This window comes from Triticum aestivum, chromosome 2B, assembly GCF_018294505.1.
Source record: "Triticum aestivum cultivar Chinese Spring chromosome 2B, IWGSC CS RefSeq v2.1, whole genome shotgun sequence".
NCBI lineage: Eukaryota > Viridiplantae > Streptophyta > Magnoliopsida > Poales > Poaceae > Triticum > Triticum aestivum.
The window spans coordinates 309,316,049-309,342,177 of record NC_057798.1 but is presented as its reverse complement, the minus strand read 5'-3'; the positions used below and the strand labels follow the sequence as shown (position 1 = coordinate 309,342,177).

The window sequence follows — 26,129 nt, the reverse complement described above, 5'->3', positions numbered from 1 at the left end:
AACAATAAAAAAATTTATAGATACAATGGATACGTATCAGCATCCCCAAGCTTAATTCTTGCTCGTCCTCGAGTAGGTAAATAATAAAAACAAAATTTTTGATGGGAATGTTGACTAAAATGTTCATCACATATTATTTTATTTGTAGCATGCACATTTGGAGTTTTATATGATTCAAAGCAATAGTCGAGTTTTGACATGAAGATTTCAATACTCAAGCATATCAACAAGCAACCATGCCTTTCAAAATATCAACACTAAAGTAAGTTATCCTTAGCCCATTATGCTCAAACATTGATCCATTCATGAAGCACACTCGCATATTATCTATAACCAATGCTCAAGTACGATCATAGTTCCCCTTAGTTGGTGCTTTATAAGAGAAGATGGAGACTCAAATAAAAAATAAAATTGCATAAAGTAAATAGAAAGGCCCTTCGCAGAGGGAAGTAGGGCACGCACCATAATTCCCTACTGGTGTGTGTTGGGAAAACTCATTTATACTGACACACAGTCGGTCAGAAAAACTTGTATCAGTCAGTTGGTCGGGAATACACACTTGTGGCGTACAGCAGTCGGTCGGAATGCTGGTATATTTCACGTCTGATGGTCGGTCGGGAATAGTAAGACTTCCATCAAACTATCGGTCGGAATTTTTTCTCGACCAATTGTTGGTGGCTAATTGGGTCGATCAGTCGCGCACGCGGGAACGTGAAACAGTTGGCGCCGAAATGAGCCCAGCCCACGAAAAACCCTATCTCCCCTTTTCCCCTTCTCCCACCAAATCCCTCAGATCTGGCACACAGTTTCTACATCCACCGCACACACACGCTCGGGCTCTTCCTCCGTCGCACACGCTGCTCCCCATGGCCGGCCACGTGCTCTCCGGCCGGCGAGGCCGTCGCACCCTCTCCCCCTCCCGACCGCCGCTGACCTCACTACGCACTGCCGCCGGTGGAACCCCATACACCATACTGCCACGGCCTGCACCGGTAGGAGCTTTCTCCGTCCCTCCCCCCCACCCCCCCCCCCCCCCCCCCCCCCCCCCCCCCGCCGTCTGCAGGTGCTCTCTCCTCCTATATTTGCGCCCTTCCTTCACCGTCGCTCACTTCACTGCCCTGCACGCATAGGTGGTCTTGCCGTCGCCATCCAAACCCTACCGGGAGCTTCCCTTTTCGTCCGCGCCCAAGCTCATCCATCTCCTGGAGGTGCCGCTGGCCAAGAAGGTATGCTCAAAGATGCCTCTTCCCAGATCCAACTAGGACAGTGGGTTGGTTTTAGTCCTTCTAATGCCAGGTCTTTATCCACCACGGGTGTTAGCTATTTCCCAGCAATACAACTATTTCTCTTCGGAAGAATTGTTTTTCCCCTCCAGATGTTCATGCTTATGTTATGTGTGGATTTTGAAAGCTAATGTACACGTACTATGTGCTTTGAGAAGAAAACAGTGTAGTTGTTATGCATGAGCACACCTTCTGCATAATGGTCAATTTGGTTGACCTTCATTGTCAAAAGAAATTTGCTTAGTGTATTGTCATCATAAGTAACTAGCATAGTGCTTACATCTGGAACATAGAACTTAGCTATAAATCTTAACTATGATGGTACTTTGTGGAAAATGGCACATTTAAACTGATTTTAATGATATATTTATTGCTCTGAACCTTGGATTGTCACCATAGTTTAGACTCTTGAGTGTTGTTCTGGCTTTGAAAAGTGGGTTGTCACAGGTTTTGTGCTAGGCTGGAATATTTTTGGCCACGTACGTTATTCAACTAGGTAACTCCGCTGCTCTGTTACCACAAGCAACTCCATGCCTTAGTTAGGTCGGTCCCTATTTTTTAGGACTAGGTGTGCTACTATTCCTACTTCCTACTGATTTGTCCACTTTCTCTCTGTCCTACTACTCTCTTTTCATTAATCCCCCGAATCTCTAATCTTTGTTTGTGTAGATTCTCTCTTACCTATGCCTACAAGGTCGATGAAAATCCAAGCAAGTTGCAAGGAAGATTCATCTATGTAATAATGTAATATCCAAGCTCTGTTGTCTCTGCTTAATAACTTCTTTTTCTGAAATTTAGTTGCATTGAATGATTAATTCCTCTCATGCCAATGTGGCAATATCTCTTGTTTGAATTCTCAATTGTCTTTGCCAGTTACATAGTGGCTTACATGCCACCTGGATACTGGAGTAGCATAGTATATGGGAATATGATTTCATTTTTAAGCATTTCTATGCCACAACTAGTATCGTTGGTCCTTTCTAAAGGCCAATATGAAAGGGCAACATATATATGTCAGATCGCATGGGTATTTTAGTTGGTACTTTCAGGTTTTGATATTACTATATCACTAGAATTTCCTTTCGAAAATTGCAATTAGATTTTATCATAGCATGGTAAGTATTGAGAAATTTGTTCATCATACCTCCCAGGTAAACTGGAAGTATTGTAGTAGTAGTCAAGCAGGAACCAATTCCAATTGTATCCTGGGGATTTTCTTCCTTGTTTTAGATCTAGTGAATAATGTTTGCTGTGGCAGATAAAGAATAATGTTTGCATTTACCTCACCCTGTCCTAAATTGGTTTGTTTACTAATGTTGCACATGTCTTATGTTTCCATTGTTAATTTATTATTGGAAATTGGTGATGATCAGGTAAAGAAAGAAATCTTCAAGTCTCAGGTTTTTCTATAACCATTCCCACATGGTGGTAAGCTCTCCCAGCAAATCATGATGTGACTCGGATCAGGTGTGCATTTTTTCCTTTTTCTACTATAAAAAAACTTTCCAATGAGCACACTAAAGTGTAGCATTCAATAAGCAGACTTCATGATATTCTATTGAAATAAAGTAATCTATGATGTTCTTGAAGTTTTGTCATGAGTGCCTTATATATGTGCACCATGGCCATAAGTACGAGCAGCATGCATATGTGCATTGAGTCATCCAACATGAGGAATAAGAGAGATAAAAGCGGGTCCACAGCAAAAAGCGGTGCGGCAAGGCTTGCGTCTACTTCTAGTGGTTACCTATACTCGAATGGAGTGCCTTCTTGAGTAGGTGTTTTGGTACTAGCTTGCCTTGTGAAGTAATAAATGTTGTCAATGCTATGCTTTATCCAAGTTTTTATGGTACATTGTATTTATGAATGTAAGAATGTAATGGCAACTTCTTTACATTTCGCAGGAAAGACATGCAAGCGGAGGTGGAACCATGAAGCCGGCGGTTCAGGAAATTTTGTGTAGTGGTGATTGAATCATTGGTGCTGAATTTTATCTATCATTTTGTAAACCCACATTGTGTTTGAGACAATGAACCATAGTTAATTAGCTATATTAGCTTATGGGAAATTTGGAAAGTCAGTATGTTGATAACGGATGAACTATTTACATGTGAAATTAATTAATATGTGTTTCTATTGTCTGGTTATGGTTTATTATTGCTGGAGGACATGCATGTTGTTGTTATGAAATGTCTTGATTCATATTTTCTTGGTAGTGCAAATGTAAGATATGGGAGGGCTACTGGATGTTGGTTGAAAAAAAACCATGTCTGAAAGTCGTTTGGGGAAGCTAATGCCAGGTCCAACGAAAAGTTGGACGGGAAAACAAACCCCATCAGATAGTCGGTTGGGAAAAGCACATGGCATGCCCTATAGACTGTTGGTCGGGAATACAACCCCATCAGATAGTCGGTCGGGAAAGGCTCAAGGCAATGCCCAACAGACTATTGGTCGGGAAAGGCCCATGGCAGGCCCAATAGACTGTCGGTCGGGAAAGGTACGCCATAGGTGACAAACAGTCGGTCGGGAAAGATATGTCAGTCGGGAAAGGCTTTTCCTGTCTAGACTTTCCCCAACAGACATTGTCGGTCGGCAATAGTCTTTCCTGACCGACTATCTATCGGTGGAAGCTGTTTTTCCGTCCAACCTAGCTGTCAAGGATGTAGTGATGTGGTGTAGTGTGAGAGGTGCCAGAGCTGTGAAAAAGATAGAGATAAAACATTTGGGTGGCATGCTTTTCCTGTCAATGAAAACGATCGAGTAGTTCCCAATACTTTCCATGCTAGATATATCATAGGCGGTTCCCAAACAGAAAATAAAGTTTATTTCTTTTTCCACCATACTTTCACATTCCACGGCTAACGGATTCCACGGGTGCCGTCCATACCAACACTTTCCAAAGGAATCTATTATTTGACAACATAAAGTAAATTCATTTTTCATTTCAGGACTGGGCATCCCTAATACCTTTGCCGTACTCTCGTTCAGTGACAAGTGAATAAGCACTCATCTTAAGAATAACACATCTAGCATGGAAAAATATTAGCCACCCCCTACTGTTTCATGAGCGGTACGAGCACACAAAAGAGAAATTTATTTTCAAATTTAGAGATGGCACATACAAATTTGCTTAGAACGACAAAAGAATACCGCATATAGGTAGTTATAGTGGACTCATGTGGCAAAACTGGGTTCAAGGATTTGGACGCACAAGTAGGGATCATACTTAGTGCAAGTGAAGGCCAGCAAAAGATTGAGAAGCATCCAACCTGGTATCATCATAGATGTGGTGGGCTCCTACTTCTATGACAAAAAATCATGACAGAAAATGGGCTTTTCGTCCTGGGCGGACCGGAGACGTAGTTGCATGACATTCTTTTGGCCGTGCATGACAAAAAAAACCGTGGTAGAACCGAGGGCGAGGAAAATACTGGGGAGTTCCCGGTTATGGTGGGTGGTCGGGGGCCGAGCGATGCACGTTTCTCTCGAACACGTACGCGCATGGGTGCGAGGCGTTGGGATCTAACTGAACCCGAGCGAGGCATTCGCCTAACTGAACCCGAGCAATTGCACTGCAGGCTACGCGTTACTAAACCCGAGCGATTGATCGGTGGCTGTTTACTGAACCCGATCGAGCAATTCCTTCGCTACTGCTGCTAACTGAAGCCGATCAATGCTGCCTCTGGATGAATAGTGGGCATTGTTGGGGGGGGGGGTCGATGAACAGTTCCCGGTGGGGGATGGATGAACAGGACCCCATGGTGTTGCGTACGTACACGTTCGTGACCAGAATGACAACGCTATGTATGCTTCGACCAAGTGGGTCCTGACTGTCAGTCACTTCCTTGCGTGTGAAGATGTAGCTGGTGGGTCCCAGCAGTCAGGGTGGCGAATCATTTTTTTTGCCGCAATATTGGACGCACTTCCTTGCATGCGAAGATGTAGCTGGTGGGTCCCAGCAGTCAGATGGAAACGTTTTTTTTGCAAAATATGGTGGCCCGTCCGATGGGTCCCTGCTATAAGGTGGAGGAATCATTATTTTCCGCGTAATAAGGAGGCACTTCCTTTGTGACGCCCCAAGACCGGCGCTCCAGATGTCTTCCATGGATTCCGAGATTCATCGTGTGACTTGTTTTGTTCGTTGCACTCATCTTTGCATCATGTGAATTGCATCATGTCATCTTGCTCCCTTTTTAAAACTCAGCTAATAAATTGCATGGATCTTCGATCCATTAAAATCGAGGGATTTCACATGATGATTTCTCTTTATAACATATAAAAGTCTCTCAATATTGATAGGGAGCTATATTAAATATTCCACTATTTTGGAATCACCCATACACATAGTTGGAAAATAATTTCGTGCCTTTTCTGCTTCAAGTTTGGTTCCCAAAATTTGCCCTAAATCCTTTCTTCACTTTCCGGAGCTCCACCAAAAATCTCAACATTTTGTCCACTCCTAAACATTGTCCTAGTTCAAACCATTTGAATTTTTCAAATGAGTTTGAATTTAAATCATGCAAGCATGGCCATTCCTATTTTCTTGGAACAAACACATTTTTGTGAGTCCGGGGAAATTATCCGCGTGTCCAACTTCTTCCCTAACCTCCCTTTCTTTTCTTTCTTATCTCTGTTTTGTTTTATTTTCTTTAGAGTGAGAGAGAGAAGAGAGCCCAGCAGCCAAGCCGGTCTTCTTCCCCGCAGCCCATTTGGCCCGAGGCCCAGCCGGCCCCTGCCTAGCTAACCCTAGCCAGCCTCGATCCCCAACACCCCTCCTCTTGATTCCCTTGCGCCCCCAGCACCCACGCACACTCGCACGCGAGCGTCCCTCTCCTTGGTACCGCATCGCGTCCGATCCCCTCACTCGCTCGCCCCCTCCATACTCGTCTCGATCTGGAGAAGCTCCCGATCCAGTGCTACCGTGATCCGGCGCCCCCAGCCTCGTCAGTGCCCATGCCTCCTCCTCCCTCCGTTCAGCCTCAACCTCCAGGCCATCTCCATTGTGACCCATCCGGCCACCGCCCGCTCCGGTGACCCATCGCCACCCGCTGCCATCGGCAACCACCAGGAGGGCCACCCCGCACGCGACCCTGAGCCTCTCCACGCGTGCCCGTGCCCATCGCTTCGCTCCTGTAGGTGCGCAACCGCCCCATGGCCCCTGCGTTCCTCACCCTGCTACCGCACCGTCTTCTTCACTTCCTGTCATCGAGTGCTGCTCTTCCCTTGCTCCGTCCTATGCTTCGCCTCTGCACCACCGCCCTTCAAGCTCGACACCCGCCCCGTCCATCTTCTCTTGCTGCCTCGAGCATCCCCTTGATGGCCAACTTCCACAAGATCTCCACCCCCTTGCTGCCCGGTTGGCCTGGTTTCCCCTCTTGTTGCTGCCAAGACCCGGCAACCAGCGACGTTAGTGATGCCTTCGTGGATTCTTTTTGCCAAGTACCACGACTAGCGAAGACCAAGACATAGACCTCCTCGAGCTGGAGCATTTTTGGGATCGCCAAGACCACCTCCAGTTCGACTACGTTTTGCTGCCTACACCAAGACCATGAAGTACCACTACGAGCATCCCTCGCCAAGACCGACCCCGAAAGACCCGGATTCATCAAGTTCCGCTTCAACAAGTGTACCTCTACGTCTTGGATTCGCCAAGAAGCACACTGGACGCCAAGTACCTCTACGAACGACACTGGATGTATACGAACGTGTACAACTACCATCTCGTGCATGTCACAAAGTACCATGACATCGACGACCCTTCAAGTTGGAGTACGGTTGCCGTGCACACTACCGTCGCCCCGAAGGTGTTGTATTCGTCAGGTTCCTCTCCAAAACGTGAACCACTACTTCCACTATGACCCACGAGTACCACTACTTCCCTCAACGAAATCGTTCTGCCTCGAAAGGCACGCTTCAAAGGTATAACCACTGGAACTACCTTCCAAGAACGAATGTGTGTTGTATGTGACGCACATGTTGCACCACTTCCTTGCACCATGTCCGAATTGACCCTTGCACGTTCCTCCTCGGTTGCCATGCCGTCGACCCGTGGGAAACCAGGTATCCTGGATCACCCCACCATCCTTGCATGATCCGTTCATCCACACTTTCTTTTGCACTGACATCTTGACGAGTTGTAGGATCATCGGAATGTTTCTGTGGCATCATTTCCGTTGTCGTTGTCGTGGCACCCCATTCGTTCCGCCATGGTGACCAAATGCTTCATAACATGCTCATGTCAACATTTTCATAAAATTGCATATAACTTATATATGCCATCCGCATCATGATAACAACATTTAAAATGTTAAAATTGTTGTTTGCTTTAAATTACTATATAAAATATGCCATCCGTCAATATGCAACTCGTTACATATTGAGCTCCACTTAAATTGTAGGGTTGTTTGTTTCACTTTGCCATGCTATGCATATTTAAACCGGACATGCATCATACTTATTTGTGCATCATGTCATGTTTATGCTTGGGAATTTACCATGTTGTTTTCTTCTTTCCGGTTGTGCTTCTTCTCGATAGTTCTGGTTATGTTGCGATCGTGAGGATTCGTTTGACTATGCCCGTTCGTCTTCTTCATGGACTCGTTCTTCTTCCTAGCGGGATCTCAGGCAAGATGACCGTTATCCTGGATCTCACTACTATCATTGCTATGCTAGTTGTCTTGATGCTATCGCTATGTTGCGCTTCCTATCACTTGTTTATCAAGCCTCCCAAATTGCCATGTTAGCCTCTAACCTTTTTCACCCTTCCTAGCAAACCGTTGTTTGGCTATGTTACCGCTTTTCTCAGCCCCTCTTATAGCATTGTTAGTTGCAGGTGAACTTGAAGATTGCTCCATGTTGGAACAGGATTATGTTGGGATATCACAATATCTCTTATTTAAGTAATGCATCTATATACTTGGTAAAGGGTGGAAGCCTCGTCCTTATGCCTGGTGTATTGTTCCACTATTGCCTCCCTAGTTTCTATCATACCGGTGTTATGCTCCTTGATTTTGCGTCCCTAACACGGTGAGGGGTATGGGGCCCTCTTGACAGTTTGCTTTGAATAAAACTCTTCCAGCAAGGACCAATGTTGGTTTTAACACTTGCCATAATAATACTTTAACTAAATAATTAACTGGCATAGGGCGTCATGAACCCGAGGATTCTTTTCTACATACAGGGGGGCTAGTGCTGATGGTGCTGGTCCAAACTAGAGTCGTGTGCGGCATCCCCCGAGGCAACTCGGGTCCCAGTTGCTGTACGTTGTGCTCATCCGGACGTGGCCTGAGACGAGATACGCGCGGCTACTATCATGGTGTCGGCACGCCGGGAGGTCTTGCTGGATTAGTTTTACCATTGTCGTGATGTCTTCTGCACCGGGATCCCAAGTCTGATCGGATGTCCGGCGATGGAGGATTGTCTCCGTGGATCGTGAGCTTGTCATGGGCTAAGTTGGGACACCTCTGCAGGGTTTAAACTTTTGAGAGCCGTGCCCACGGTTATGTGGCAGATGGGAATTTGTTAATATCCGGTTGTAGTGAACTTGACAGCAGATTTGAATTAAAACACACCAACCACATGCGTAACCATGATGGTCTCTTTTCGGGTGAGTTCGAGAAGAGAACACGGTGGGGTTATGTTTGAACGTAAGTAGTTTATGATCACTTAGTGATCATTACTAGTTTGCGACCATTTGCGTAGCTTCTCATCTTATTCTTGTACTCGTAAATTAGCCACCATACATTGCTTAGCTGCTTGCTGCAACCTCACCACTTATCCATTCCTTACCCATTAAGCTTTGCTAGTCTTGATACCCATGGTAATGGGATTGCTGAGTCCTCGTGGCTCACAGTTTACTACAACAACACTTGCAGGTACCGGTATGCGACGATCTAATGTGAGCATGATGTTTCCTTGTTTTGGAGTTGTTCTTCTGCTTCTTCCCTGATCTTGGGTTAGGTTCCGGGTCGGCAGCCTGGGCTCGCAGGGTGGATGTCGTTTGAACTTCTATTTGTGTTTCATCCGTAGTCAGATGTTGCTCTAGTGTATGATGTTTGATGTATTCATGTGGCATTTCATGCCTTGTATGTATCCCCAACTATTATGTAATGGTATGCTGTAATGATATCCACCTTACAAAAGCGTCGTCAATATGCGCTTCTATGCTTGGTGGGACCTTCGAGTTCCTTTAGGATAGGATGTAGCTGGAGGAAACATTTTTTTCATGAAATACGGTGGCCCGTCTGATGGGTCCTTGCTGTCAGGTGGATAAATCATTATTTTTTGCATAATAAGGAGGCACTTCCTTGCTGCACTCTTGGACCTAGCTGTCAGCCTCTTCACGTACAGTACTCTTCCGATGGAAGTCGTTCCTTGACCTCGTTGACCACACTGCACCGAGAGCACCAGGGAGGTGGACGACGACAAGGCCTAGGAAGGGGAAGACGCGGCAGTGGATGCCCATGCGGAGAGGAGTATGAGGGTTCACTGGTTCGGCTTCGGTGTGAGGCTGCCGTCGCCGCAGAATAACAGGGGGTGTGGGTGAGTGGAGGGATGGCCTGGCCAGCGGTGGTAGTAGTAGGGGGTGGTGAGGCCTCCGTGGCAGCACAGCCGGCTAGGGGACGCAGGAGCAGGCGACACGACTGGCGCTGCTTTGGGTGGCTGGAGCAAGAGGACCAGAGTTTGAAGAAGCACTACGACCGTTGGACGGACATCGTGCGGTCACTGGAGCTAGAATCGTTCATATTGACTAAGTTGACGAAGCCCTCCGTACCCGTCAACTTAGTAGGCCCACAAGTCAGTCTCCCACTATGCTGGATCCCAGCTAGCAGGGGGTATTCATTTTTTTGTGCGTAATAAGGAGGCACTTCCTTGCGTGCGAAGATATAGCTGGTGGGTCCGACCTGTCAGCGGGGGGAACATTTTTTCACGAAATACAGTGGCCCTTCCGGTGGGTCCCAGATGTCAAGTGGATGAATCATTATTTTGCTTGTAATAAGGAGGCATTTCCTTGTGTGCGGCCGTGGACCCAGCTGTCAGCCTCTCCACGTACAGTCCACGTCCGATGGAAGTCATTCCTTGACCCTGTTGACCACGCCGCGCCGAGAGCACCAGGGCGATGGACGACGGTGAGGCCTAGGAAGGGGACGACGCGGAGCCGGGGAAGACGCGGTAGTGGATGCCCACGCGGAGAGGAGTACGAGGGTTCACTGGTTTGGCTTTGGTATGAGTCTGCCGTCACCACAGAATAACAGGGGGTGTGGGTGAGTGGAGGGATGGCCTGGCCAGCGGTGGGAGTAGTAGGGGGGTGAGGCCTTTGTGGCAGCACAGCCGGCCACGGGAGGCAGGAGCAGGCGGCACAAATGGCGCTGCTTTGGGCGGCTGGAGCATGAAGACCAAAGGTTAAAGAAGCACGACGGCCGTTGGATGGACATCATACGGTCACTGCAGCTAGAATCGTTCATATTGACTAAGTTGACAAAGCCCTTGGTACGCGTCAACTTAGTAGGACCACAGGCCAGCCACCGAAAATGGTTCGCCCTAGATGTCAGGGGGAGGAATCATTTTTGGGCGGCTGAAGCTAGAATATCCGATATTGATGAAGAAGCACGACATCCGTTGGATAGACATCCAACGGCCAGTACTGCTAGAACTGTGTGTTGGCTATAAGTTGACATAGCCTTGCATACGCGTCAACTTACTTTTTTAAGGGGACGCGTCAACTTAGTAGGCCCACAAGGGTGTGGCAGAGAACTTATAGCCCATTTGCAATTTGTAAGAATATACAACCCATTTTTGAATTCTAATGGAATTTACTACAACCCATTTACAGTTTGTTAAAAATACAACCCATTTTCTAGCTAGGACAACGATTAATAATTTTAACCAACCGTTCAAAATAGATTTCAGTAAAATTTCCCACATTTTGATGGGATCCGAAATATTTTTATCCCAAAATTTCTAGTCAGATTAAATACAATTTCAACATAAATTTGTATTACGTAAAAATCCAACGAAACATTGTGCGTGCAACAGTTAATGAAATTAAAATTTTCAAAATCCAAAAATAATATTTTATAAACTAATTACGTGTTCGGTGCATTTTTTTTATAGTTACTGCCCAGTTTTTATAATTACATCCCATTTATTATTTCATAAATCCCATTTTCATGTTAAGCCTAATGCTTCCCTCGTAGGAAAGATTTGCAGCCCAACGGGGCGGAGAATAACAAATTGACCTTGCCTGGGTATTCCTCAAAAACAGTATAGCTGGGCTAGCCATTTTCAGCTTGAAAAAAAATAATATCTCGGTTGGATATCTGGCCTGGGCTAGACGGGCCACAGCCCACCCAGTTAATACCCTGCTCTCCTCTAAACAACAACGAAAACATCGCTCAACAAAAACTCGGTTGTGCTCACACCTCAAAAACACAACTACTGCTCGAGATGCTTGGTTCTAGCTATCGGCCACTCCTTGTGCAATTATCTCGTTTATTGACTACATAGGTTGACAATGGTGCGGGACCGTGATGTCAGGAAACCAAGAGGCAGCAAAAAAATTACAGTTGTATATAATACGGAGGCACTTGCGGATGTGCAGCTATGGCCCTGGTGGGTCTCCACTGTCATCCTCTCCAAGTAAAGTCATCTCCTCATTCCTCATGTGCGTTGACCATGTTGACAATGCGAGACGGGGGCGCCATGGCGAGCGCAACAACTTGAAGGACAACGGAGAGGGCCTCGTGGGACCTACAGATGGTCTCATACAGCACCCGCTGCTAATTCGGGAAGCCAGGATCATAGGGCACATGTCTGCGACGGCATTGTCATTCGCTTGTTCACCGGTGCTCGTCGAGGACACGGAGGTTGCAGCACAGGTCCTCCTACGCTGGTAGCTCTTCCGCCATTAGGGCATCGAAGTGCGGCCACACCTGCTCTATGGTGAACACGGCATGAACTAGCTTGGACAGTGGCGCCGGCTCCTAGTCAGAAGCTACGTCCATCATCTGATTATCATTCCTCAGCTCGGCGAGCTCGCTGGCGAGCCAGCATGTCCGGCTGCTGGACCGACCCATTGCCAAGCACGAGTCTGACTGCCCTATCCCACCTAGACAGCCTCCCTCGACCACGCACGCTTTCTGCCCGAAACGGCCAGCGCCGCCCGCCCCGCTTCTCGGCAGGCGATTGCTCCGCCTTCAAATGACACAAGTGCCATCCATCTGTCCGTCTGCTGTCCACATTAATGATACGCGGTTGCTGAGGCGGCTACTCTAGCACCACATGTTCGTCCCTCCGCCGGCCACCATTGCTATATAAACCGTTGCGCCGGCCATAGCCGCAGTCATCCACCTCTGTTCCCTTTCTTCGGTCCACACCACTTGTCGTGGAATTGTCACGTCAGATGTCCTAGGGAAAGGACTTAGTCGTGGAGCCATCGTAACTAGGAAGCTTGAAGGGGTTAATCAGGACAAGAGACACAAGAGGTTTATACTAGTTCGGCCCCTTATGATGAAGGTAAACGCCTACGTCTAGTTGGGATTGGGATTATGTATGTCTCAATGACCAGGAATCAGAATCGCTTGACTTAGCTCTCTAGTTGTTGTTTCGTACCCTAAACCACCGCCGGGTCGTCCCTTTATATACTGAGGTTCACGCCCAGTGGCTCTATAGAGTCCAGACCGGTCTATAGAGTATCCGACTCGGTCTCTTAATCTTTCTTGCCTTACAATACAAGTCACACGAACAAGGCGGTTTAACACTACGGGCCTTAGGTCACCTCTGGGCCGTTGGGCCTTTACTAAGCCGCCGTCTTCAAGCTTGAGCTTCTGTCTTCAAGAATGCTTGTAAGTATAACCCGGCTCCTTTCGGTGGGTCATACTAGTAGTTATATCCCCAACATTAGGCCCCAGGATGATTTGAACTAGTTCTTGTCAGTCTTCAATACTTAAGAAAAAGTTCTCCGCCTCTTATTTAAGAAGATTCATGTAACCCGACATGACGTCATCCTTCAAGTTTGTGGTAACCCGCCATGAAGTCACCTGTCATTAATGTATGCTTTGTCCAACACATCTCAACGCATCTTTGTCTTAATGACCATCCGAAAATCGAGGCGCCTCTGTAGCTGGATAACTATGTTTTTTGGCCTCTTCGTTTTTTGCACCCACTTCACAGGTTTTTCCTTATAAATAGACCCGACTAGGTCTTTCTTCATTCTTCCCTTTCCTCGCCTTCTTCCTCTCACCCCTACTGTCGCTCAAGCTCTGCCGCCGCCGCAGCGCACCTTCGTCTCCGTCGACTTTGGCCGCTGCATCAACCTGAATCCATCCAGAGAATGGCGGCGCCCCTCCGCAACAGATCTACCGCTGTAAGTTTTTCCCTTTCTGCATCTTAGATCCATGCTAGAGTTAGCGACTTCCTCTGTATAGTTCGTAGTTCATCTCAGTTCTTCGTGTTTCTTCTGCCGTGGCTTCTTTTGATCTAACAGTAGCATAGATCTCATGCGGTAGCTGTTCCGCATCCATTTTAGACACTAGCAGATCCCCTTTCTTTGTAAAGAATCCTCATTAGAACGCATGAACTTCTCTGTACCATGTTTCTAGGTCTAGAAATTTTTCTTTTCTGAACAGCCATTTGATCCAAAATAACAGCTGTAGTTTGTGAAACTTGTTTATCCAACACTTAGGAAAAAATCTGTACTTGTTAGATCCATCTAGCCATGGCGACTGTTAACCCCGACTTTAAAGAGGCAATGCTCAATTGATAACCTTGACCGCCCATGGCGGTTTAAACAGCTTTAACGGCTTATAGAGCCTATGGCGGCTTAAATAATCTTGACATAATCATCCTTATACCATTAGCCCCCTTCATAAGTCGCCATAGTTGGACAGTCTGCCTACCCACACATAATCATCTCTCGGTACTGTCCTATGGAGCCTATAGGACAGTCTGCCTACCCACGTGCGCGACAGGACATGCCGTCAGGCGGGGCCCGCCACTACCGCGCCTCGGCATGCGAACGGATCCGTTGCTGCCGCACGGACGGTTGGGTTTCCCACGTTGTTACTACGCGCAGTAACTTCGTGGGGTAGATTGTGGGAGAGGGCGTGGGGTCCCGTGCGCAGCTAATCCCACGCCCGCCCCATCGGCTTCTCAGCCTATGAGGCTATAAGTAGGCGGGGGGAGAGGAGCGGCGAAGCACAGGCGCCCATCTTCCCTGCTCCCCCGCCTCCTCTGCTTCCTATCTCCTTGTTGCCGCCGTCGTGCCGAGCCACGCCATGCCCGCCACGATGAGCTCTTCCTCCGCGGTCGCGGCTCCTGCCGTGCGCTCCGGCGTGTGGGACGGCTCCGACGTGGACGACGACCTCATCGAGGTTCTTCACAATAAGCGCTGCCTCCCCGGTGCAAACCTCGTGCGAGCCCGCGCCGCGCCGGCGAAGGAGATATTTCCGGCACCGGAGGAGGGCGATCGGGTCATTTTCCGCTCGCACCTCATGCGCGGCCTGGGGCTGCCGGCTAGCGGCTTCTTTCACTCCTTCTTGGAGTTCTACGAGCTCCAGCTGCACCACCTCACGCCGAACACGGTGGTGCTGCTGGCTGCCTTCGCCACCCTGTGCGTAGTCTTCCTCGGTGTTCTCCCCACCATCGATCTGTGGGGCGAATTCTTCCAATCCAAGCTCGGCACGCACGTCGTCAGCGTGCCAGCCTAGTGCGGCGCCTTCATCGCGATGTGGCGAACGACGGCCGACAATCCGTTTCCCTCCATCCCGCTGATCAAGTCGGTGAAGATGTGGCAGCGGTCTTATTTCTATGTGAAGAACGTTGCTCCGGACGGCGACTGGGTCAATCTGCCACCCTACGAAGCCGGCGCGCCGGCTGGGAGGCTCCCTAGCTGGTCCCACCGAGTCAAGACGCTGACTACCGCCGGAGCCGCCACCGTAGCGCGACTTCGAGTTCTGACGCAGTCGGAGGGCTTGGTTGGAGCCGACTTGCTGGCCGCCTTCGTGGCGCACCGAGTCCTCCCTCTCCAAGGCTGGCCTCATCTGATTAGTCAGATTAGCGACCACCGGGACCCGAGTTGGATGTGCACCAGGGAAATGCCCCACGCGGAAGTGGCGAACATGGTGAACCACATCGCAAACTGCGAGCTCGCGGCAGGCTGGCAGTTCGGCAAGGAGCCGTACTCGCGCGCCAACCCTCCTCCGACGGTAAGTCGCATCTCTTGTTGCTCTGTTTGATTTGTAGCCGAGTCCGACTTCTAATCTTTTTGGTTTCTCTGAGTCAGAAGCCCCTCATTCAGCCTGCAGCCGACATCGAAACACCGCCCCGCGAATTCGTCCCTGACCGAATGGAGAGCGACATCGATGACCCCAACTTGAGGGCGGCAGCGATGGAGGCCGACACCGAAGGCGGAGGCGGGGGAACGGGAAGCGGCTTCAGGACCTCGGCCACATTCGCCGACTGGCCTGAAGACGATGCCGAAGGGGAAGTCGTCCCGCGCCGCCAGCCAAGGGTTGGCCCGCCGGGTGCGAGTTCCTCCGCTGGCCAAGGCGGCGCGAAGAGGCGCCACGCCGGGCCGAGTTCACTCGGCGGCAAGCCGAAGAAGTTCAAGGGGGCAGCCGCCGCGACCAAACGGGAGGAGGCGGCCGCGAAGGCCAATCGTTTCTGTAAGGAATTGAAAAGGCCGCCACTTGTCTCTGCGTAAGCGCCTCTGTCTTTGCCTTATTTTCCTTTGGTGAATTCTGTCCGAGTCTTTTACACCCCCTCCTTGCTTCAGGGCTCCTCTTACCCTTGAGAGGGTCGCCGCCCCCTCCGTCATGGGATCGGCGGAGACGTCCGCCAACACTCGGCGGGTTGACCCCATCGCCGACCTCCGGGGGGCAACGGAGCGAAACACGAGGAAGAAGCGCGACGAGGATGAGGCCGACCGCCTGGAGAAAGCGGAGGCTGAGAAGGCGGCGACCTTCACCCAGAAAAAACTGGAAGAGGCCGAAGTCGCCGTTGCAGCAAGGCGGCAAGCCGAGGAGGCCGCACACCGCCAACCGGCGTTGTTCGTCATCCCGCTGTCCTCCGCGCCACCGCCCCCGGAGTTCACGGGGCAGACTAGAGAAGACGGCGCCGAGAATCCCATCGCGGAGAAGGAAAGCGGCAAGGCCTCCATGTCGGACACGCTCGTGCCGCCACCTCCGCCTCCGCCGCCGTCTGGGAGCGCGCACAGAAAACAGCCGGCGAGCCCGCCGGTGCCACCAACCGCGGACGAGTCCGAGGCGAGGCTGCTTCTCCAAGTTGCCTCGCCAGTGCGCCGCCACCTTGAGAGGGCGACCTCGGCGCCACGACCCCTGGAGACCGGTGCCGCCAGCTCGGCAATCCCAGACGTCGAGGCAACGAGCGCTGCGCCCGCTGGGTGGTTGCACGGAGGCGGCACAGGTCCGCTGAACCAGGCGCTTCTGGACGTCCAGGCGTAGCTGCGAGCTGAGGGCGGCGCCCTCCAGAACTGCACCAGGGCGCATCTGGCAGCGCGAACGGCCGTCCGAGTACGCCTTCCTCTTTGATTCTTGTTTTTCTTGTTCTTCTCTGTGGGGGTGCGCTAGCGCACCCACTGGGTGTAGTCCCCGAGTTTCGGGCCGGCTGCTGAGCAGGCGGCTTGGAACTCCTTCTGGCGAGTTCCAAATATTTAACTTTGCCTGAAATGCTTATTACAGGAGTATCAAAACCTCCGTGCTACTACCTTCAACCGCAATGTTGAGGAGCTGGGCAAGCGGACCGCCGACTTGTCGAAGAGCCGGAGTGAGTCCTTCTTCTTTTTCGCGGGGTCGCGCTGGCGCACCCGCGGGCTGTAGTCCCCGAGATTCAGGCCGACTACTGAGCAGTCGGGCCGGATCTTCTCAGCGACTTTCTTTGTTGACGACTTATCATCTTTTTCTTTTTTCTTCTTCAGGGGCCAACACCACTCTTCAGCAGCAGCTGGGCGAGGCCAACACTGCCTTGCGCGCCAAGGGGGAGGAGTGCAGCAAGCTTGTCATGGAGCGTGATCTACTGGTTGCGCAACTGGAGGAGCAGAAGGAGCTGCTCAAGAAGGCGTAGGAGGAGGCAGATAGGAAAGAGGTTGCGCTCCTGGCCGAGTTTGAGAGTGAGCGCTCCTCCTGGACCGACAAGGAGGCGCAGCTTACTTCCGGCTTCCATGAGATCGAGAACATCATCGATGGTGAGTTTCTTGGTTTTCTTTGAGCCGCTGACTTTGGGTCGGGCCGACTTTTGACTCTAACTTGTTTCTTTTTTGTCTTGGCAAACTTCTTCCCTGGCCACTCGCAGGCAGTCACACAGGCCATTGAGGCTGATCGCGAGGCACGGAGGGCAGATGGCGCGGAGATCGCTGCTAACGCCCCCCTGACCATCGACGAGCAGCTTCTGAGCATCGAGGCCCGTCTTCGGCCGGCCCATCGGTTGATGCGCCGGCTTTAGCGTGCTGGCACCCAGGCGGTTGCCGCTCTGTGGCCAGACGCACCGGTTCTGTGCACTGCCAGTTGGACTGCCTACTGGCTGGAGGTCGCAGCTGACCGTCTTGCAGCCTGGAAGGGTTCCTCGGCTCGGGCCGGACCGCGCCGAGCCTTGGAATTTGTCAAGGTGTGGTATCCGGGGCTGGACCTGGACCGGCTGGCCGCGTTCTGGTCAGAGGCCCAGGCGGAGCTGATGGCCGTGGAGGGCGCCCTCGTCGTGCGTGCGGCGGCGATTGCCGACTACACAGATACCAGCGTCTTTGTCCCCGAGCGGGCTGCAGGCGGCGAGGAGGTGCCCCCGGAGTGGTTCAGGATGAACCCGGACTACGACGAGGACTCGGCAGAGGTGGTTGGCTCCAGCACCAAGGAGGAAGATGAGGCGGAGGACGAAGGCGAGACGGAGGCGCCAGAAGACGGAGCAGGCGACCATCCTCAGCTTGACCGCGCCTCCAGCAACGAGACGCGTCCGAAGAAGGAGACTGCCGCCGGAGGCGGTCAAACCGAGACTGCCCAGCCGGCCGCCCCGGCGCCTGACACCGCCGTCTCCTCCGACCCTCCGAACCCGGATGCCGCCTCCTAGGCTGCCGTCTTTGCCTTCGCTTTATCTGCCTTAGTAGGCTTTTGAGAAACTTTGTTAAATTCGAACAATTCCACCCGCGGGGTGTATCTTGAACTTCTGCTTGAAGATTCGGCCAAGGGCCTATGTAAATATTTATCCGAGTTCTATCTTTCCTTGCTCATTGCTCTTTAGGCTTTTCCCTTTGCCGCCTTCCCTTAGTTGCCGCCTTGCCACACGGACAACCGCTCTGCGGAATGCCGCTGGACCAAATGCTTGGCTACTTTTAGGAAGGAAAGTACTCGGCCATTTTAGAGTCTTTTTAACAAGTTGGATAGAAAGCGGCAAGCCGACTACTAAAGAGTCGGCTTTCCTTAATAGAGACTAGTAGAAAGCGGCAAGCCGACTACTCATGAGTCGGCTTTTTGCTTAAAAGATGCTGGAGGCCGTCTTAGGCTATGTTTGTGCCCTGGTTCCTTAGCCATTTTTCGTATGGGCGCCCGTTCTTCCTTACTCCTGCCAACCAAACAGTCGCTCTGCGAGCTGTGGCTTTGGACAGGAGACGACTTAGACGCCACACACTACTTGTCTGGCTGCTGGAAGCACCTCATAGCACAAGGCAGCGAGTCCCCGGGCCGACTAGTCGAGCCCGGTGCCAAGCGACATTAACAAAGAGTAATATACTCGAAGGCATAATTCTTACCATATGGATAACAAAAGGGGCAGTCCCCGAGCTCGTCTCAGGGGGCCCAAAGTCTTGGTACTTTATTACAAAGGGTAGCATGATACATACTGCATCAACTGTAAAATCTTCGGAGAAGATTTGCATTCCACGGGCGTTCTATCTCTTTGCCGGAGTCGTCCCTCTTCCATGCTCGGGGTTTCTGAGCGTCGATCAGGTAGTAGGAGTCGTTTCCTAGCACCTTGCTGATAATGAAGGGGCCCTCCCAAGGTGCCGACAACTTGTGCTGGCCGGCTGTTCGCTGGATCAGTCGGAGCACAAGGTCGCCCTCTTGGAAAGATCTTGGCCTGACCTTCCTATTGTAGTATCGGCGCAGACTCTGCTGGTAGATGCTGGACCGGCTAAGTGCCAACAACCGGCCCTCTTCCAGCAGATCGACGCCATCTTGACGTGCTTCTTCTGCTTCTTCCTCGGTGTACATGGTGACTCGGGGGGAGTCGAACTCTATGTCCGTCGGGATGACGGCTTCGGCACCGTAGACGAGGAAGAAGGGTGTGAAGCCGGTTGACTTGTTTGGAGTCGTGCGCATACTCCAGAGGACGGCTGGCAATTCATCAAGCCAACAGCCGGCCGAACGCTCCAGTGGTTCGACCAGTCGAGGCTTTATGCCGGACAGGATGAGGCCATTTGCTCGCTCTACCTGGCGGTTTGACTGCGGATGGGCAACGGACGCTAAGTCTAGTCGGATGCCCTGAGTCGCGCAGAAACGGGCCAAGGCGCCTTTGGGAAAATTTGTGCCATTGTTGGTGATGATGCTGTGTGGGATGCCGTACCGAGTCGTGATTTCGGCGATGAAAGTCACTGCAGTCGGACAATTCAACTTCTTGATGGGTTTCACTTCTATCCACTTGGTGAACTTGTCCACTGCGACAAGTAAATGAGTTAGGCGGCCTCGTGCTGTATTGAATGGTCCCACCATGTCCAGGCCCCAAACCGCAAAGGGACAGGCAATGGGGATAGTCTTGAGTGCGGAAGCCGGCTGATGTGGCTTGGAGAGGAACATCTGGCACCCCTTGCACTTTTGGACTAACTCTTTGGCCTCCTCTAGGGCAGTTGGCCAGAAGAAACCTTGTCGGAAAGCTTTGGCGGCGAGTGCCCTCGAGGCCGCATGGTGGCCGCCCTCGCCCTCATGAATGTCTCTGAGTATTGCTTGGTCTTGCTCTGGCTCGACGCAGCACTGGTAGACCCCAGTGACACTGCGCCTGACCAGCTCTCTGTTGACTATGGTGTTGGCTGCTGCTCGGCATTGCACTTGCCGAGCCAAGATTTCATCAGTTGGCAGCTCTTTGTTTACTAGGAACTTGAGGATGGGCTGGGCCCATGAGGGTGCTGTTATTTCCTCAATTGCCACTATTGCGACTTGGACAAGGGGGGCTGGGCTGGGAGGCGGTGGGTTGGAGTCCGCAGCCGCTTGCTGACTTGACGAAGTCCCCGGGCCGACTGGAGCAGTCCCCGGGCCGAGTTCTGGAGTCTTCGGCCTGGGCGCCGCAGTCCCCGGGCCGGCTTTGACTGCAGCTTTCTTGGAGTCGGATCCGACTTCTTCGGGTGGAGCCGGCACAAAGATTGAGTCTGATTCTGGTGAAGGCTTGATAGACGGCTTGAGGAGGCGCCGAAGGGCGATGCCGGATGGTATTGCTTGGCGGGTGGAGCCAATTCGTGCCAAGGCGTCTGCTTGGTTGTTGTTGTTTCTTGGCACATGGAGGAACTCGCACCCCTCGAAGTATCCGCTGAGTTGCTGCACAAGGAAGCGGTAGCTCGCCATGTTTGCGTCCTTGGCGTCCCAATCGCCAGATGATTGCTGGACCACCAAGTCAGAGTCGCCATAACACAGGATCCAGCGAATGCTGAGTTCTTTGGCAAGCCGGAGCCCGTGGATGAGCGCCTCGTACTCGGCCACATTGTTGGAGGCGGCGAAATGGATCTGCAGCGCATATCTGAGCTTGTCGCCTTTGGGGGAAGTGAGGTCGACGCCGGCTCCCAAACCGGTGTGCATCTTGGAGCCATCGGAGTGCATCCGCCAATGGGTGGAGTCGGGCGCTGGTGGCAGATACTGGGTCTCGGCCCAATCGACGAGGAAGTCAGCCAGTGCTTGCGAATTGATGGTGGTACGGGGCTCGTAGTAGATGGTGTAGGGAGCCAGGTCGATGGCTCATTTGGCCACTCGGCCAGAAGCATCTCTGCTTCCGATGATCTCGGCTAGTGGGGCTGTGCAGACCACAGTGATTGGATGCTCCTGGAAGTAAGGCTTCAATTTCTTGGCGGCAAAATGCACGCCGTAGCACATCTTCTGGTAATGGGGGTAGTTCTGCTTGGAGGCCGACAGTACCTCGCTCAGGTAATATACCGGTCTCTGGACAGGTAGCGTCTTGCCTTCCTCCTTGCGCTCGACTACAATGACTATGTTGACTACCCGGCTGGTGGCGGTAATGTATAGGTAGCATGGGCTCTTTGGGAGTCGGAGCCGCCAGCACAGGGGGAGTAGTCAACATTTTCTTCAGTTGGAGAAAAGCCTCATCCGCCTTGGGGGTCCATTCAAAAAAGGTTGTCTTCTTCATGAGCTGATATAAGGGGAGAGCCTTCTCGCCCAGCCGACTGATGAATCGGCTGATGGACGCCAAACAGCCAGTGAAGTTTTGCACATCTAACAGTCATCTGGGTGCTTCCATTCTCTCGATGGTCTTGATCTTCATAGGGTTGCACTCTATGCCATGTTCAGAGACCAGGAAACCAAAGAGCTGGCCGGCTGGTACTCCGAAGACGCACTTCTCGGGGTTGAGCTTATTCTGGAATCGGCGCAGGTTTTCAAAGGTTTCCTTGAGGTCTTCCAACAGAGTTCCACGTTTTTCCGTCTTGACCACCACGTCATCCACGTAGACGTGGGCATTTCTGCTGAGTTGCTTGAGGAGGCACTTCTGCATGCAACGCTGAAAGGTGGCGCCAGCATTTCTCAAGCCGAACATCATGGTCAGGTAGCAGAAGGCACCAAACGACGTGATTAAGGCGGTCTTCAGTCTGTCAGCCGGGTTCAGCTTGATTTGGTGATATCCAGAATATGCATCTAAGAAACTCAACAGCTCGCATCCGGCGGTGGAGTCTATCACCTGATCAATTCTCGGCAGAGCGAATGGGTCCTTGGGGTAGGCTTTATTGAGGCTTGTGTAGTCGATACACATTCGCCACTGCTTGTTCTTCTTCAGCACCAGCACTGGGTTTGCTAGCCACTCGGGAAAAACACTTCCATAATGAAGCCGGCTGCAAGGAGCCGAGCTATCTCTTCTGCAACAACTCTCCTCTTCTCTTCTGATAGGCGGCGCAAGGGCTGCCTGACGGGCTTCACATCAGACCGGACATGTAATTTGTGCTCGATGAATTTCGTCGGTACACCCGGCATGTCCTTGGGGGACCATGCAAAGATGTCTCAATTCTCACGGAGGAAATCGACGAGCTCGCCTTCCTATTTGTTATCAAGGTTTGTACCCATGACAGCGGTACCTCTCTGGGTGCTCTGGGTCCAAAGGTATCTTCGTCGTTTCTCTGGCCGGCTTGAATGATCCTTCTGCCTCAGACTCCTTGGGGTCAGGCGACATCTCGGGCTGCTTGCCGGCCATCGCCATGACCCAATCAAGGAGTCTCTTCTCGGCCGCGATCACCAAGGACTCGGCCAGCCGACTGCTTTCGGCCGCGCAAGCGGACGACTTTTTGTAGTCGCCGGACACGGTTAGAATTCCCTTGGAACTCGGCATCTTCATCTTGAGGTAGGCGTAGTGGGGGACTGCCATGAACTTGGCCAAAGCAGGTCGGCCAAGCAACGCATGATACGGGCTTTCAAGGTCCACCACTTCAAACCAAATTGGCTCTCGGCGGAAATGATCTTTTTCCCCAAAGAGGACGTCTATCAGGATCTTGCCGATTAGTGAGTAGGAAAGGCCGGGAACAATGCCGTGGAACACAGTCCGGCTGCTTTGAAGCAGTCTTCGCTTGATTCCTAATTTCTCCATCGTATCCTTGTACAGGATGTTGATACTGCTGCCTCCATCTATCAGCACTCGTGAGAAACGCGCGACCAGCCTATCTGTCGCGAGTGTGGTGCCTAAGACCAGGGCGTAGGAGCCTGGATTCGGCATCACCTCTGGGTGATGAGCTCTGCTCCAGCTGATGGGCCTTTCAGACGAGTGCATGAACTCTGGAGTGCTTGATGCGACCGCATTCACCTCTTACTGCTGCTGGCGCCTGCTGCGTCGATCGTCAGCCACACTGGTGAACACTACATAGGCTCCGTGCTCATCTGGGAACTCGTCTTGTATCGTGCCGACTGGCCTGACAGCCGGCTGCTGGGGCGGTGGTGGAGGAGGCGGCCCAGCAGGCGGGGGAGGGAGTAGGTCGTCTCCCTTGGCGATTCTGGTCAGCCAGTGGCATTTCCGGGTGGTGTGGTTCGACGGCTTTGTGCTGCTGTGGAACTTGCAAGGGCCATCCAAGGTCTACTCGTAGGAGAAGGCCGGCAACTAGTTGGACTTGCCGCCTTTCTGCCGCTTCGTCGGAGGCGGCCCCTCCGGCTATTGGTCTTCGACTGTCGCCACTTGCCGGCTATTGGAAGCCGGCTGCGGGGCCTTGCGCTTGTGGTCGTTCTGCTGTTGCCGCCGACTTGTGTCCCCAGCCGGAGTTCTTGGAGCCTGAGGGGCGACTTTGCCAGTTGCGCTGACTTGAATCTCCGCCTTCATGGAGGAGTCGGCCGTGGCGTACTTGTCTGCTGTGATCAGCAGCTCATCGAGGGTCTCCGGCTCGTCGCAGAGGAGTTTGTGCTTGAGGAGGGTGCCTTCTCTGCACCCGGCAGTAAAGTACTCGATAGCCTGCACCTCGTGTATGCCCTCGCAGGAGTTCCGAAGCTCGGCCCAGTGCGTGAGGTAGTCGCGAGTGGACTCGTTGGGGCCTTGCACGCACAAGGAGAGTTGGCGAGGCTTGGGAGGTCGCTTGTACGTGCTCGTGAAGTTGCGGACGAAAGCCTCGATGAAGTCGACCCAGCTATTGATGTTGCGGGGCTTCAAACGGTTCAACTATGTCCGGGCCGTGCCCTGGAGCATGAGCGGAACATATCTCACGGCAACACCCTTGTTGCCATTTTCTATATTGACGGATGTGGAGTAGTCAATCAGCCAGTCCGCCGGCTTCACGGTACCGGTGTATTTGGGCGTGTCTCGGGGGAGCGTGAACCCTTTGGGAAAAGGCTCATCTTGGATGCGGGGTCCAAAACAGGGGGACCAAGCTCGTCTTCTTCTTCCAGAGCCAGGGATCAGTGGAGCCGGTCGATCCGGTGGCGGGCATCGTTCTCTCCGACTCCCTCTCGGCGGCCGAAGCGGTCGCCGAGAGTTGGATGTTCTACGGGCGGCGGGGAGACTCGCCTTTCTCTGTGAGGGGGGAGGCAGATAGTCGTCCTGCCGTTCCACCGCTTTGGGGCGGCCGTTTTGGTCGTGCTCGATGGTGATGTGAGTCCGACTGTGGCTGACAGCCGGATCCTTGTCTTTTCTTCTGTGGACCCCTCCAGTCGGCGTTCGAGACGTCGCGCCTTGATCTCGGCAGGGTGGCGGGTCGTCGTTTTGTCACCGCGGCACCTCCGTGCGGCAGCCGGCTTCGTTCTGCGTAGCAGCCGCGTCGAGGAGCTGCTGAACTTGCTCCGTCATTAGGCAGCGCTCTTCGCCCTCAAAGTTGTCGAGCTCATCCGCCGCCGCCTGGGCGGCGCGGATGTTCTCCGCAGGTGTGGCATACATAGGGCAATCGGCCCCGAACAGATTGGCGATTGCCACGCCGCGCTGCCGGACCGCACCTAGGCGGCTAGGCCCAGTCGGAGCCGGCGAGCCGCCCACGGCGCGATCCATCTTGCGTTGGTAGGCTTCTGACAAGCGTCTCATGCTTGCCAGCTTCTTCGCGCCCTTGATAAGCTGGAGGCGGCGCGCCTCCAGCATCTCGGCATCAGCATCTCCCGGAATCGGCGCGGTGAGGTCTTGCAGAGCTGTGTCCAGCGGGTCGTGCGCTCCCTCGCCGGAACGCTCGCCGTGATCGAGGACGAGGACCTCCGTGACGGTGCTTCCGCCGCTCGCCGCGCAAGGAAGCGGCTCGTCGTAGACCACCACATTGGTGGGGAACGCGTCGAGCGACGCGGTGTCGGAGTCGACCAGCATCGAGTTGGTGGATCCTATGGACTCCAGGTCCACGGCAGGCTCGCGGGCGACGTGGAGTTGGTCGAGGAGACCCATGAGGAGGCTCTCGGGGCTGCTCGTGCCTGCGTCGGACGCAGGCTCATCGGAGAGGCGGACCTCGCACGTTAACCTCGGCGAGGCAGCTAGCCGCGCAGGCGATCTCAGCGCCGTGCAGCGCGTCGGCACAGACTCCATCTGGCGTGCCGGGCTGGCTATGCTCGCCAGGGAGAAAAAGGGTTCCCGTCTAGAGCAGGTCTCTGGACGATGGTGCACCTCGCCCCATGGTGGGCGCCAAATGTCGGGGGTTGGGTACGACATATGCCAAAGGGTGGCTGATCATGGTGGGGGCGAGTAGAACATCGCCGGTGCCCGGAAGCGGGATGAGGCGAAGACATGCACGCTGGCGGATCTTACCTAGCTTCAGGGCTCTCCGTGGAGATAACACCCCTACTGCTGCTCTGCGGGGTCTCCGCACGGTCACTATGGCAAAGTGAGTACAATGGTGCTCCTGGAGCTGTTTCTAGAGGTAGGAGAGGGCAAGACTAGCTCTCACCTTCCTATATTCTAGGGTCTAGTGCTATCTGGGTCCGAACCCTTTGCATGGGCTTCCCGGGGGTTTATATAGGCCTACTCCCCAGGGGTACAACGGTAATCCGGCTGGGCGCGGGTCCCAGCCGTCTGTCTCTCAGGTCGTCGTCTTCTCTGCCGATAACTAGGGCCCGCCAGTCATGGACAGGTCTGGTACTGTAGCGGTGCTTCTGATGATGCCAGCTTGGTCAGGAGGTCATGGCAACAGTGCTGCCGACTGGCGGGCGTTCACTGTCGCCATTCCCCATCTTGTCTAATTAATGGCGCGCGGGGCCC

At 52.5% G+C, this 26,129-nt stretch overlaps 1 long non-coding RNA gene across 1 annotated transcript; it reads left to right on the top strand.

The window, feature by feature from the left end:
- The first annotated feature begins 724 nt into the window (after positions 1–724).
- Positions 725–3,424, top strand: LOC123044808 (uncharacterized). The gene is made up of 3 exons (XR_006420501.1): positions 725–992; positions 1,131–1,226; positions 1,953–3,424. It is a non-coding gene; the product is annotated as an uncharacterized lncRNA (long non-coding RNA).
- The last annotated feature ends 22,705 nt before the right edge of the window (positions 3,425–26,129 follow it).